Source organism: Scatophagus argus, chromosome 6 (genome assembly GCF_020382885.2).
Source record: "Scatophagus argus isolate fScaArg1 chromosome 6, fScaArg1.pri, whole genome shotgun sequence".
Classification (NCBI taxonomy): Eukaryota; Metazoa; Chordata; class Actinopteri; family Scatophagidae; genus Scatophagus; species Scatophagus argus.
In genome coordinates, this window is record NC_058498.1 from 7013431 (window position 1) to 7028301 (window position 14871).

The 14871-nt window shown below is 41.3% G+C and overlaps 1 protein-coding gene across 3 annotated transcripts in view; it reads left to right on the forward strand.

Annotated features, from left to right (window-relative positions):
- The first annotated feature begins 5698 nt into the window (after positions 1-5698).
- Positions 5699-14871, forward strand: part of fcho1 (FCH and mu domain containing endocytic adaptor 1) — a 56955-nt gene continuing 47782 nt past the window's right edge. Inside the window, exon 1 of one of the 3 annotated variants that reach the window (XM_046391202.1) lies at positions 5699-5814. The gene's annotated coding sequence lies outside the window, so the exon portion shown is untranslated. Of the gene's footprint in view, positions 5815-5849; positions 6038-14871 lie in introns of those variants that run through there. The other 2 variants (XM_046391205.1, XM_046391204.1) reach the window with 2 other exon arrangements.

The following is a 14871-nucleotide window of genomic DNA, read 5'->3' on the forward strand; positions in this document are numbered from 1 at the left end:
AGCTGGAAGCACATCAACACACATCTGTGCCAGACAGGCAACTGACTTCACACACTTCTGAGCAAAAGAAAAAACAAAAAGTGGTTGTGACTTGCTGGTCCGTCACTAATGGGTGGACTGGACACTTTCACATCATGACGGATTTGGTTTGTCGAATCAGCACCATATGGACAGACAAATAACTCAGCTACAGCCATTAACTATAACAAGTTCAGGTAATGAATGAACGGGTATTTAAGCACAAGCTGCCATTAGAACCACAGCAGCCTCAGTTTATTCCTCTCATGCTTATCATGTTTATGAGGCAAAATCATGGTAATACAGGATAATACATCAGACTGAGGGGTGGTATATAAGAATTCAGATTGTTTTGTAAGTAATTCAACACTATAAAAATACTGAATTACAAGTAATAGTCCTCCTTTCAAAATTTTACCTAAATGTTTTCTTTATGTGAAAGTAATTGCAGCGATAGCCCTGTGTTATTAGATCGTTAATTACTGATCAGTGAACGTGAACGCAGCAATGGCTGATTGAAGTGGGATAATTTGTGCAAAGCATGACTTATAAACTGATGATACAGTACGCCTTGTCAGCAAACTTTTTGTCTGAAAACTAAAGCTGTGAAATAGATTAAGAAGAAGTTTAAAGAAGCATAAAATGGGAATACTCAAATAGAGTACAAGTACTTGAAGACTGTACTGGAGGAAATGCACTTTTGTGAGATGCACAGTTATTTTCCACTGCTGAGAGACACATTGTATGTAATGAGAGGTAAACATGGACTGTTGATTGTACTTGCAGCCGTGGCCTAGAGGTTGGAGAAGCGGTTCGATTCCCCCACCGGACGGGCAGGAAAAATTTGGGAGTGGTGGAGTGATTAATGCCCTTGAGCAAGGCACTTAACCCCCAATATGCTTTCTTCAGCTTGATGCTGCCCACTGCTCCTGTGTGTGTTTCACAGCATGTAATTTGCCGGGTGTTGCATGTGTGTGTTCAACTAAGGATGGGTCAAATGCAGAAGACAAATTCAGTGTGTGTATGTAAAAATATATATACTGTCATTAAAGCTGATTCTTCTTCTTCTTCTTAACTGGACTTTCTGTTTTCCTCTAACCCATATTTTGCATTTTGGTGTATCGTCACTGGGTTTACATGCACTTAACTGACCTGGTAGTGTTGAACAGACTGTCCTTATAGCAGCGTGACTGACAGTGACCTTATAGCAACCTGTTTATCTGTGGATATATTGACCACTGCAGAAATTACAGTGAGTGTGTGGATTTCAGTGTGTCGTAGGCCTGTTAAGCATGTTTTATGCTTTTTTTGAGAATGTGGAGGTGGCCGCAAACAGATATGATGTCTTTTTAAACCCAACCTAATTTTACATTTATTTACTTTAAGAGACAAGACTAAAAGATATCAAATATAACTTTATCTATCTAATGATTAGTATACTTAACTGATTACGGTGCTGGTGTATTTTTGTGATTTTAGGGGCTTGTCTGCACTGTAAGAATTTTTATGGTTGGAAACGCTGATGTGGTCGTATCATGTCTGTGGTATTTTCCCATCATATCATGTTCCAGTTAGAGGTAAAGCACTCATTAGTGCACTAGTGTCAAGGCAGTAATGATAGCAGGATCTGGTTCAAATGAGTCAGGTAAACACACACACTAAGGGAAATATCATCACAGTAATTCCCCCACCCGTACCGAGTATCGAGCCCCTGTCATCTCAGTTTGAAACACACTGACTGACTGGTGCCTCACTGAGAGGCCGAGTGGGTCAAGCTGAAGCTCAGAAAGTAGAACCAGTGCGACCCCTTGTGTTTACAAGGTTGAATGAGTTCTGTTTCAGCTCTATGGAAGTTTGATATCTGACAGCTCAAGAGAAATGAAGTTTCGGCAGTTTCTTTAATCTCACTGCAGATTTCTTAACTGTCAAGCTTGTGGTCCTAATTACAGATTGCTGCCATTGATTACTGCCTCTTTGGCCTATTAAGTCCTCTCCAGTTCAGTCAGTTTAGAAGGTGAACCCGCTGTGATGAACCCCGGAGGATGACATTGCAGGCCTCAGATTAGAGAAACCAGCCTGTGGTCCATCCGGATCGTGAGCGAATGAATGACAGACAGACAGACATCATGTAATTACAGTCACAAACAGTCAGTGGTGCAACTCTCAGGTAAAATGTACATAAGATTTAAGTTCATCTGTTGTCATGCATCTGTTCTGCAGCTTTTCTTTGCAAACTCAACATAGAAGACCAGGATTTGAACCCAGAACCCTCTTGCTATGAGGCAACAGCGCTAACCACAGCACCACTGTGCCACCCTATTATACATTCAGATAAATCCAAATAATCCAAAAACAAAATTATCATTTATCACAATGGCAGTGAGTTTAAGCTGGACACCCCATCATTTTGCTGTGAAGGTTCACAGGTATGAGCAACAGTATCTCAACAAGCCAAAAAAACCCCACAGAAGATCAGCCAGCAAAAGGCAGTAATATCACTGAGACGAGGCACAAAGCACTTATTATCACAGATGGATGTTGTACACACTGGATCTCCAGGGGAGATGAGAGGACTGCAGGGGGGGGGAGTCATCCTCTTTTTCTGGATCCAAAACTGCGGCTGTCCTTTGTGAGCAGCAGAGGCCGTCTTCTGTCTTGGCAGCTTTAATCAGCCAACCCGTTCGGGCTGGAATTAAGCTGATCTGAAAGAGCTCGATGAGAGGCAGAAACATGGAGACACGGGGGGGGGTGATGCAGAGCATGTGGGCGGCACAGAAACTTTCTGGCTACGTGCAAAGCGTTTCTGCAAAGAACATGCTAAAGATCAAAAGAGGAAATAACACAAGAGTGTTAGACTGCTATCTTCAGAGGACAAGCACAACACTTTGTCTCATTAAACTCCCCGCGTCTTTTAAGTTCTATGTTTTGTACATGCTTATAGTCAAAAGCAGGTTGTTACAGATCAGGCAGCTTTGGAATGACCTACAGCCAGTGAAAGCCCTTCAGCTAATCTGCAAGATTTTGATGAAACAATGAAAATACCTGTCACAGTATATTACTTTACAGTGTATTGATATGATAAATGAAACACCATAAGAAAGCACCTTTAGAGGGAGACAAATGAGAACATATCGACTGGCGTCTGAGAAGACGCTCAGGCAGGATAAGAATAGAAACATCAACAGGTGGCAGGAACTGATGATAAATAATTAAATTCGACAGCTCATTTCATTTTATTGGAGAGATTTTTTTGCCGTGGATTAAAGGCTAGGAAGCTTATCCTCTGTTTCACTTGTGTATGCAGATGGAAGTGAGGGACCCTGCCAGTCAGACTGTTTACAGAAAAGACAGGCTTTGTGTATACCCACACAGCTTTTATGTCATCCTGCTGTATATCATTTTACAGCTAACATATGGAGGAATTACTCAACATGGTCTAAATCTTGTTTTCTGTATGTTTTGTACTAATCCTAACCCTCACAGTTATATCTTAGATTTCTTGACTTTGCAGTAAAACCTTCTCTTCCTGGCTGATGGTGGAAGTGATAATAATAACCGTCTCAGCGACTACACAGGAAATGCACATTAACTATAACATTGTGCTGTGCTATTTCAGTGTCTTTGACTTTATGTTCTGCTGCACCCTGCCTTGATTTTAATTTTGCATCACATCAAGTACCAAAATCACCCACAGAGGCTTCTTGCTGCTCCTGTCTTTGATGTGTTAAAGCACCTGAAAGGACATGAGTAGCAGTAAGTCATAACAGCTGTGCTTGTGGCAGGGCTCTCAGTGTCAGCCAAGGCACCACTTGCATGCATAGAAATAGTAGCCAGAGAGCTGCAATCTCAGTCTAAAGAGATTTAATCCAAGAGTTTTCATTACCAACCACTTTAACAAAATCCATCACTTCTTTACCTGCTTTTTTTTCCTCTTATAATTGTCAGCAGATGTTTAAATTAATACAAAATAGCACAAAACACATGTGGCCAGTTTTAGATGCTTGCCTTACATATATATACAGTATATAGGTAATAAATAAGTTAATCTTAATCAACAGTCTTTGTCCATGGCCTTTATAGTACTTGTTGTTGCATGCATGTTAAAATATATTCCAGTTTTTCAATTTTTTTTTTTAACCACGATCAGTCAGTTTTTCTCCTGTTACAAAGTCAATATGTGAGAAGCAGAGCACCGAGAGCTGCTAAAATTCACCCTGTTAGGTCTACAGTGGGGTTATGAGGAGAGATGCAGCCTTGAGCCACAAGCCGTTTAATACAAACTGAGCACACTCTGGACTGCAGATGCCAAGGTAACTACACCCTGTTTGTGTCCCACTCTCACAAAGATCTGAGTTCATTTCTGTCATCAATCACTTGCCTGCCCGGGCTTCACATTTCAGAGCAAACATTAAGTGAGCCACGTGCATGTTACAGGCCTCACTGAAGAACTGATGGAGAGGACAGCCTCACCGCCTCGCTGTCCATCGACGTGTTCACTTCACCAGTGCTGCTGTCATCAAAAGCCCCCACCTCAACTACCACTGTCAGCATCTCAACCATCTTATCTGATTTTGACGCGGCTGTTGAAATTCAGGTATCTTCTTGTCACTTGCCTTCTGTGCAACACTAATGGACATGCTGGCTCATTATCATTCTGTCACATGCAAACATTTGATGATTTGTGGAGTGAAAACAGTCCATAACTTAATGTATGTGTTTTAGACATCTAAGTTACAGAATAGGGGTTATTTTTGTATGCTATATTATACAAACTATTGTTAACTGTTTATATTATACAAACTATTGTTAACTGGGATGTGTGTGAATTACTCACTTTTGTACTGCATTCTGCTTGTACACAACTGTTTCATGTTTATTTATTTCTTTGTAGCAAGCAAGGAGGATGCATCCTTCTCCAGAAAAATGGTGGGTCATTCCCAGCTGACCTACAAATCATTAGCTTTACTCTAACTAAGATTACTCAGGCCAACAGAGGTAGATATCAACACTGGAGCCGTGTTTTGTAAGTTTTAAGGGCCAGCTAGTGAGCCACATTAGTTATCACACTGGTAAAGTGTAGATGTGAGGGACAAATATAACCCAAAGGCACAAAACAATTTAACAAAGAGATTGTGTTGTGGTTTTGTGGTCACCTGTTGTGACTATATACAGAAGGTCACATATGTGCGTGTCTTTCTGTATTGGTGGTAAATAACAGGGTATTTAAAGAGGTCGGACTGCATAGGCATGGAAAGTCAACATTGCAAATGAGCATTGGTTTAAGGAGTGCATCGCCTGTCCCTGTCCAGGCTTATGCTTTTAGCTTTGGATTAAAACTGCTAGTGTTAATTAGCATTAAACAAGTTGTTAAATGACTATACTTTGAGAACCCTTTAAACAAGTCGTTAAATGACTAAACTTTAAGAACCCTTTGCTTGACGTTCTTACAGAAAGCCAGAACACAGCAACCACGTCCTTCAAGTCCCTACGTTCCACTACGTTCTGTATTTTGTGGGCGTTACCCTGGAGTCAAATGCCCAATAGGCTGGCAGTGTACCCTCTAAGACCCGCCTTTTCATGGTTGCTATGTCTACTACGCCGTTCTCCTGGATTGACGGGCGGAGTAGCCAATCGGCGTAGAGCTGGGCGGGAGTTTGCGCGCACACTGAAAACTGTCTGGCGAATTTCTACTACTATGATCAGACCGCTCAGGGTGCATACAAGTGCGGGACCGTGGCTGCTGAAAGAGCGGGGATGGAAAATGTACTATAAACGCTGCTGGAAAAGTCTATACAGGTAATAGTTTTTACCTTTAAACCCCCTCCGTAATCTAAATATAATGAAGGGATTGGCTCGAAATGTTGAGCTAATGATAGGCAGGTAAAAATATCGCGTTGGTCATGCATGGCTGTGACATTGTTGAATGGAAACTGCCAGCACTAGTAGACACGTTTGTTTGACATGAACGGAGGGAAATTAAGCTAACATCGAAATGGAAACTTACGGGAGACAAGTGACCGTTTGTACTTAAAATATGATGTAAATACAGAATTTAAACTTTAGTTGTTAATGTTCACTCTAAATAAAAAAAAAACAACGAAAATATCTTTCTATGGTGGGGTTATGAATTAGCATCATCTGCCAAGGTGGGGCAGGGTTTTACTGGACTGAATTTTGCCATTAGTTCTAGTGACATAAATTCAATCGGCATGCGGTATATTTATGCCATCTGATGCTACCTTGGAGGCATTTTAGGTCTGCATATTGGACTTGTAAGTTGAAATGGACATCACTGAATCTCGCTGGTCTAATGGTATTTTAATGATTATTTTAAGTTTGTACAGTACCTGTGACTTCAGCTCTACTGATTCAGGATTTTTGAGGCTGAAATTGATACTACTGATATTTGAGAGTAGATTAGAATGTTAAATTTAATGAAAATGTTTTCAAAGAATTGTGTCCAAGATATATGCTGTACTGGACATTTTACAGGTGATAAAAACTTAACAGTGCCTTTGTTTTATAAACTGCCTCAAGTAGATCTAAGCTGAAATTGGTTGATGATATCTTGCAGATGCCGCCTTGGGAGTAGTGAAGATGCTATTATCAAGCCCACAAACAGATCAGAGACCCATTATGAGGTTTCTAGGTTAGATGAGAGCAAGCTGTTCATGCCTGCAAATATGAGCCTGTTTGTCCTAGATATCCTATGTGAATTCTTGGAGGTATGGCGAGTATTTGTTTGCCTCCGCTGGAGAATGATGCCCAACTTGGAGATGGCTCCTGTGAACGAATTTCTACTCAGGACGGAGCAGACCAGTCAGCACTTTTGACAAGAAAATGATACAATGTGGTAATTCAGTTTTATACTCCGTGGCAAGAAACCTTAGCAGACTTAAAAGATGCAATTTGTAGTCCAACCTGTAGCTTGAAGTGGAGCCTCATTCACAAATTGACTGGTAGGTCCTACACAACAGTTTAAGCTGATAATATTTTCAGTGTCAGACATGTTTGTAAACATTATAGCTTTTATGTTTTAGACTTGTCCCTGGCCACAACAACCTGATTTCGTCCCCCCTGCCCCCCCAAACATTTCGTGTTATTCTCAGATATAATAAAAATGCAGACTGTCTATCATTTGTCAGCCTGCAGTTTGACTCCATCTATTTTACTGGGTAAAATATCATCAAAAGCAAGACTAGGGACAGTCTTTTTTGTTTTTGAGTTCAGGCAATCTGCTTGATTGCATCACTTTTTGGAGGTGCGCTTCACCCACTTTCTGGTTGCACCAAAGCAACCAAACTGGAATTCCCCTTTGACTGCCTGAGAGATTCAGAGATGTTTAAGTCCCAGACGGCTCGAACATAAGCCACAGCGTTTGCATCTTCACACTGCAGCACAGCTGTGTTCTTGTGCTATAACGACAGTCTGCCGGCATTGTTTTTCTCTGTCTGTTTCTGAAAGCTAATGGCAGGAGCTTAGGGCTGAGTGCTGCTAGGTCTTCTGAAGTCAAAGAAGTAAACAGCTCTCTCTCCCTGGTGCTTTGACTTCAACAAGCGATAGACCGTTTCCCTGCTGAATGCTCAGAAAGTGAGTCAGGGTGAGTGGGATGGAGAGAAAGGAAACAGAGTGAAGGGAAGGGCTTTCACTATCATTATATAGAGAAAAGCACAACAGTGTTGGGAAGAGCAGTTTTCTTTTCTCCCCTGTCCTCGGTTTTCAGACACTGTCCTGGCAAGTCACAATCTGCCTGGGTAGTTCTTGATGATCAGTGTTTATTCACAGAGAAAAGGCTGTTGTCTTGTCTGTCGAGACCCATCACTTATGTATATCTAAAGGCATGATTATACTTAGAACACAGGTTGAATCTTGACCTGGATTGTGACGACGTGGCTTTGTGAGTGGACATGTCATCATCCCCTCTAAGTTTGTCTGATCCTTTGGTTGATGAGCATGACAGCCTCACAAACCACCCAGTGTTGCCAGAGACTCAGTTCTGATTAAATTATCTATCATTTGTACTTTGTTGCATAGCTGCTCGTGATGTTGCTGATACATGAATTTTAGCTTCTGGCTGAAGTTGATGAATGTCTTTTAAGACCAGTGCACCAAGAATCTAAAATCTACCCGTGACTATTAAATGTAAAGATCTAATTTATGAGTATTAATTGTCTTGGAGATGTTGAAGCTTGGACATTGTTGTTTTACCAAACATTGTGATAAATATTGCATGGTGACATATTCTATAGGTCTACTAATATCTCAACAGTGACCTCAGAGTTTACTGGATTTGATGAGCTAATGACCATGTGGTGAAACTTTTCAATTTGGAGGGACTTAAACAGCCTGTGATACTTTTAACATGCAAACTGGACCCCTGGATTTACCTTAACGTTTTAGTATCAGGGATGACAGATGTTACAGGTTCAAACTGGCTGTTATTTGGATATTTATACTCGGAGTCTGGTATTTTTTAATTTTTGTCTCAGTCAAATGTTGAAGATGTATTTTTCAAGATATCACAGCAGAACTGAATTGAGACCTCTGGTCGACTGAGGTACGTGGTTACAGGTTGTCATTTAGTCAGTCACAGAAAGTGACGAGGTTCGAAATCATACTGGTGCTAAAAAGATTCAAAATTCAAGAGTCTTTATTGTCATTATGCGAGCATAACGGAATTTTGTAAAGATTCTCGGCTCAAATGCACACATATAAATAGCAGCAAACATTGAAAATGAACATTTAAGAAAAATATAAAAATATGAAACGCAAAGTAAAGTAAATAAAGTGCACTTAGTGCCAGTCTGTGGTATGCTGTGAGTGTTTGATTGTGTGTGTGTGTGTGTGTGTGTGTGTGTGTGTGTGTGAGAAGGTGAGATATAAATAAAGTGCCCAACCCTTTGGTGACACCCTCAAGCCTCCTCACAGCCACACAGCACACAACCAGTTAGTAAACCACAAACTCTTGTATAGCACCTGATGCTTTTCGAGTTTTACCCTTCCAGACGTCAGAATTAGAGGTTGACAGAATGAAGGGGGGAAGGTGAGGAGAAACGAAAGCAACAAGAAGACCTCCCTGTTTTGCATATATATTTGATTCGACTAGATGTGTGTGCAGAGCCGACACTTTGTCTGACTGACAACAACCTGCTGAGCAGTTGTTTCTCTCGAATATTCAAATAAGCATGGATGCTCATGCACACATACTTGCATAGTTAATAGGCAGGACTCTTCTTACTAACACATATTGTGACCCTGCCTCCCTCCTTTCCGATTGGCTCTCCTACAACACATTATATGGTGCCAGTGACAAAATATTAATTATACATGTGTAGCCTCTCGTATGTAGGCTTGAGTGCTGCAAGGCCTTCCCTCGTCTCTGCCAAGCAGGGCAGAACCCAGAGGCAGGAAATGTAAGGCAGGAAATGGTAAAGCTAACGTGTTACATAATGAAAACACAAATGAAACTTTTTGTGAATTTTCATATCAGGCCTTACACTGAAACTGTAGCAGACACGTTTTGTCACAAATGGAATACTGTTATGATTACACAAGTTAAAGTTCAGGTAGCAACAGGCGCGGATCCTGCTGCGAAATCTTGTTCAGGTCCCCTGTGTAAAACCATGACCAGTGCCTGAGGCTGTGAATGAGTCCAGCCAAGGTTTCCTCATGGCAGATGGGAGGGTCCTGGGGCAGGATGGAGGAGCATGTCGTCCTCCCCTGGCTCTGGTCCTGGATCTGTTTCTGGGTCGCTGGTTCATTTTAGGCAGGGATGCATTCAAAACACAATAAGAGTGATTAAATAAGATGAATGATAAAGAAAAATGACTTTGTTGATTTGATTAACAGCAGCACGGAGGGTGACTTCAATTTAAGATGGTTTTAATTACCTCAGAGATAAAAAAAGGGATCAGTCAGCCCACAGTCCACAAGGCTCAAAGTGTATAATGAAGTCACTTGTTTTAAAATATTGCTTTGCCTTTATCAGATAACTAAAGCTGAAATAATTAGTCAGTTAATCAAATGACAGAATATTCATCTGGAACAATTTTAATAACAGAGTCGTTTATCAAGAAAAATTATCAAACACTGGCTGGTTGCAGCTTTTTAAATGAGATAATTTGCTGCTTTTCTCTGTTTTATATCGTTGTAATTTAGATTTCTCTGGTTGCGGGTGTTTCGCTGGACAGTTTGAATATGTCAGCTTGTACTCAAGATTATTTTGATGGGTCTGTTTCACTATTTATGGATAAGAAAGCAACTGGTTTGTTTTTTTTTTTTGTATTTTAAACTGATCTTTTTTTCCTTGTACACTTCATATACAAGACATCAGTTAGGTTAAGCTGGAAAAATTAGCCATCAGTCAACCACAGAAAATGATCCACAACTGTTTTGCTCACCAAATAAACAAGTCAAGTCAATTAAAAAATGATAAACATTTGCCTGGTGCCTTGTTGAAATTAATATTTGGGATTTTGGACTGTTGGTCGGACAAAACAAGCAACAAGCAACAAGCTAAGTGAGGTAACTTTGATAACTTTTAAAGGAGGGCAACATCTTCATTTCCTTCCACGGTTGTCAGGATGTCAAGTATGTGACTGAACAAAAGAGAAAAATAATCTATTGAATAAGAGCCAGTCTTGTTAATGAGATGCTAGGAATATAATAAAATACAATTAGAGCTCAGTAAACTGCAGTGTTGGACTCTTGGAGCTCTGTCTTATTTTACAGCTGCACTTCTGTCTGTAGCTGCGCGTGGACGTCGATGTGTACTGTGAGAGTGTTTTCTGTCATGCTGTTCACTCTCGGCTCTCACACTGCTGGTCATGCCAGGCCCTGGACGTGATGCCCTCCTGGCACGTTGTCATAGACTGGTCTGGACTGCGGCTGTATGCTGCAGTGACAAAAGCACATTCAGGCCAGGACAATGGGGAGCTGACAGCCTGGGTTGTATGCATCACTATGCTGCTGCCTCTGTCTCTTTGCCTCCTGTCCATTGTGTTTGCTGTCTCACTGTTGCTCTCATTGGGGGACTCAGTCATGGAAGACTCGAGCCCACATTCACCAAGCAGCCTCTGAAGTTGCTCTCGTCATTAAACGCAGGGTGTAATTCTGTCATCAGGCTGGCAGTGATGTGATTGCTGGTTTCAGTGTGTCATTGTTAAGTGCAGGCTCTGGTTTTAGTTTTTTTTGGTGCTGTTGTTGACGCATTTGGCTCTGTGGGCTGTGCTGACAGTTTGGAGGCGCTGAATTTGTTGCTGATGTTTGCAGCAACAGCAGTCATTTTTGCCTTCACAGTAGTAATACGGTAAATCGAGTAATGTCAGGGTCCGCTGCAAACAGTTGATTTGATCTTCATACATAATGAGCAGATTAATCTTTTTGTAAGGATAGACCAAATATTGGCCAGAGTAAAGAAGCAATTCCTCACATTTGAGAAGCTGGAAATTAAAAGAAGTAATCGATTTAATGTTGATCACTAGTAGATTCCCCTAAAAGATTAAACTGATCAATTTTCAAATGTGTTTATGTAAATGACTGTTTGTTATTATGTGAACAGAAGTTCACATTTAGGTCACATGATGACTCTTGACCTCCACTCATTGAATGAAGCCTGTGAGATGCATTGAAATGTCTGAATTATTTGAAAGTTGACCTTTTGAGTTTAGGTTCTCTTCACCATATGTACACCCAAAGGTCAAGAATTTCACCACTCCTGACCTCCTGCGAGTTCATGTGTCTGTCCTGACAGCCAGTGGTGATGATGCAGGGAAATAAGAGATCATAAAGGACATTCAAGTTAAATTTGCAGAAATAAACTCTTTATTGTGCTCCTTCCTCGCTGATGGAAGGGGAAACTAAATCGAATGACATCCATAGACATGAAGCGAAAGCTTATAGTGGAGCTTGAATCATCATATCGGTGCACATAGGTTTCATATTTATCAAACTAACAAATGTCCACAGTGAACTCTTGCTCTAGATAACCAGCCACAGTCATGAGTCAGCCCACGCTGGCAGGTGTGGCAGAGCAACACAGGAGACTGGTGGCGGTGGTGAAGGGGAAATTAGCCCTGACACAGAATGATCTTTCCTCCACGCTTCGTCAAATCAGCTTCGAAACTGACACCGACAGACGAGTTGATCGGCAGCGTGCAGCAGGCTCTTCTGTAAGGCTCCACCTGCTCTATAAATTCAGTCTGTTTGACCTTGTCTTACCTCCCATAGTGCCTCACACCTGCAGTGCTGGTGATCTTAAATAGTAATGACTTTAAACACTCCAACAGCAGATTCATTTCTTTACTGATTAATTTTTGTGTTAAAACTGACTGTGATGGTCAAAAATGGTCATCACAGTTTCAGTTGGTTGTTTTGTAGATGTTCAAAAAACAATGAGCAATGAGCATCATCAAATGTAATTTTTAATTTGTTCAGTACTTTACAGTTCCTGTTATCCTGTTAGCTGTTTGTAGTTTGGTGCTAATTAGCAGATGCTAGCATACTAAACGCTAAACTAAGATGGCAAATGCTGTAAATGCTATACGTTCTTAGCATGTGGTGGGAGCCACAGTTAATGTCTGGGTGTGTGTGTGTGAGTGAAACAATAAAATTTGCTCATGAACATGTTAAGTCATAAGTCTGACGCCATAACTTCACCTGTCAGACTCTGCAATATGACTGACCACCCTCGCATCACTCCTCTGTTTCTTTCACCTCTGCCTCTCCTTTCTTTTACTTCTGTGCTTTATTCCTTCGTGTGGTTTTTCTGTCTCCCTCCTGCTTCTCTCCCCGAGCTTGTGACAAATGTGCCTGCTCAGAGGTTAGTGAAGCATCTTTATTCCACACTCGGCTGTGTCATTACATTTAACCCAGTTCCATTTTTATTTGGCTCTTTGAGCTAGAAGAGGAGGCTGTTCTCTGGTGTTTTCACTGACAGTGTCAGCAGCGACATGGGGAGTAAATCCTGTCCAACCTCTGTCATCACTTCTCTCACCCAGGGGCAGGAGAGAAGCTGGTGGAGGTGGTGAGGAGGCAGGGGATTGTGTTGACCTGCCCTCCCTGCCTTCAGAGGGACATCTGCTAGTAGTAGATCCCTCTCTGGCAAATGCAAGCCAAAAGGAAACATGGACAGAGAGGATGGGCCATTTAATTTTTTTTTCTTTCCACCAATTAAATGAGTCGTGGATTGTCTGTGTGTGTGTCTTTCTTTCACTTCTCCCCATCTGCTTTTCTGAAGTCCTAATTTTTCATGGCAACCATCTGTGTGTTGTCAGGCAGTGTGAGGGTGGCAGAGAGCAGCAGAAGAGTGTATCTCCACTGATAAGGCTGATTGGCTTGTCTCTCTGGCTGACCTGCTGTCTGTTTGATGACGATATCACCCTCACCTCAAACCTTGTTGTTCTTTATTTGCTTCACGATCAGTGTGACTGTGCCGCTGCTCTGTCTCTACACGCTGTCTCACTGCTTGTGAGAATCTTTGACCTGTCAAACATAATCACCAAGCATGAAAAAACAAAGGTCGATCAAGTGTGGTTGAATGTAAACGGATTGGCAGGCAGGATTACAAGACATGGATCATTAGCATTTGAAATGATGCTTGCATTTGATGGGAAACAGGCGTCACAATAACTGTTTCTGAGCCACAAAGAGTAGGCTATCCAAAAATGTTCTTGATTTTTAGCCATATTCAAGTGATGATAATGTTGGTTAGGGCGGCCATTCCACCACTGTGGTCCAGACTGAAATATCCCAAAAAATGAAAGCATTGCCTCAGTTTTGTATGGACAATCACAGTCCCCAGAGGATAAATCTTAATAAACTTTGGTGATCCCCGGGCTTTTCCTCTGGCGCCACCACAAGTTTCAAATTTGTTGATTTGAGTGAAATGTCTTAAAAGTTATTGAAAGAACTGCCATGACTTTAAGTACAGACATTCATGTCCCTTGCAGGGTGAATTATGAAAACTTTGATGATCACTCAGCTTTTTTTTTCTTCTTTTAACTTACCTTTTAATTTGTTTTATCTTTAAAGCAGCTTAAGGTTGTCTGGACTTACTGCATGATAACCTGAGTCCATCTCCTTTTTGCTTCTTTTTGAAGTTGGCCACATATCTTGAGACACTCATCACATTTCTGCTGTCCACATTCCTGCCCACACCTTTACTATTTAAAAACTAATATGAATGTAGCTGTTGCCTGTGACGTGATTACACTTGCAGTGTTAATTGCACTCACAGAAGATCTGCTGCTGTTGTAAGACAAGGCTCCACATTATTGGACTAATTTATGAGTCACCAATATGTAAACTACATCTGTGATTTCTGTCCGTTTTATAGTGGAAACTGTGGCGCTGAGTGCAATTCACTACAGCAACTCAAAATATTGAGTTTTCCCGATGTCTGTTTCACTGTAGGGCAGCATAATGTAATGTTTAATAAAGTGTCTGCAGTAGATTGAAATTTGTTGCTGTGGTTAAACCATGTGTGTGTGTGTGTGTGTGTGTGGAGGGGGGGGACAGCAAGACCAGAATCTGTGCAGACATTTAATTTTTGAATGATCTTGAGCGTGAGGAAATGAAGGTCACAGTGTGTCCCATTTTTTCCCCAGGCTTTGTTTGCCTCAGAGCTGATATCAGCTGAATGTTTAGTTGGAACCAGATGGAGGATACTGCATGTCAGCTACTTCTGTACATCCCACCGTGGCTTGAATCCACATGGGGTCCTTGTGCACACCTTTCTCTTTGCGTTTTGTGTTTCTGAGTCGTGCTGTGTCAAAACTGTGAGGATTAAACAAAATGGCTAATTAGCTCAGATCTGCGGTTTGTTTCAGTATGGTGCATTGGGCTGTGACAAGA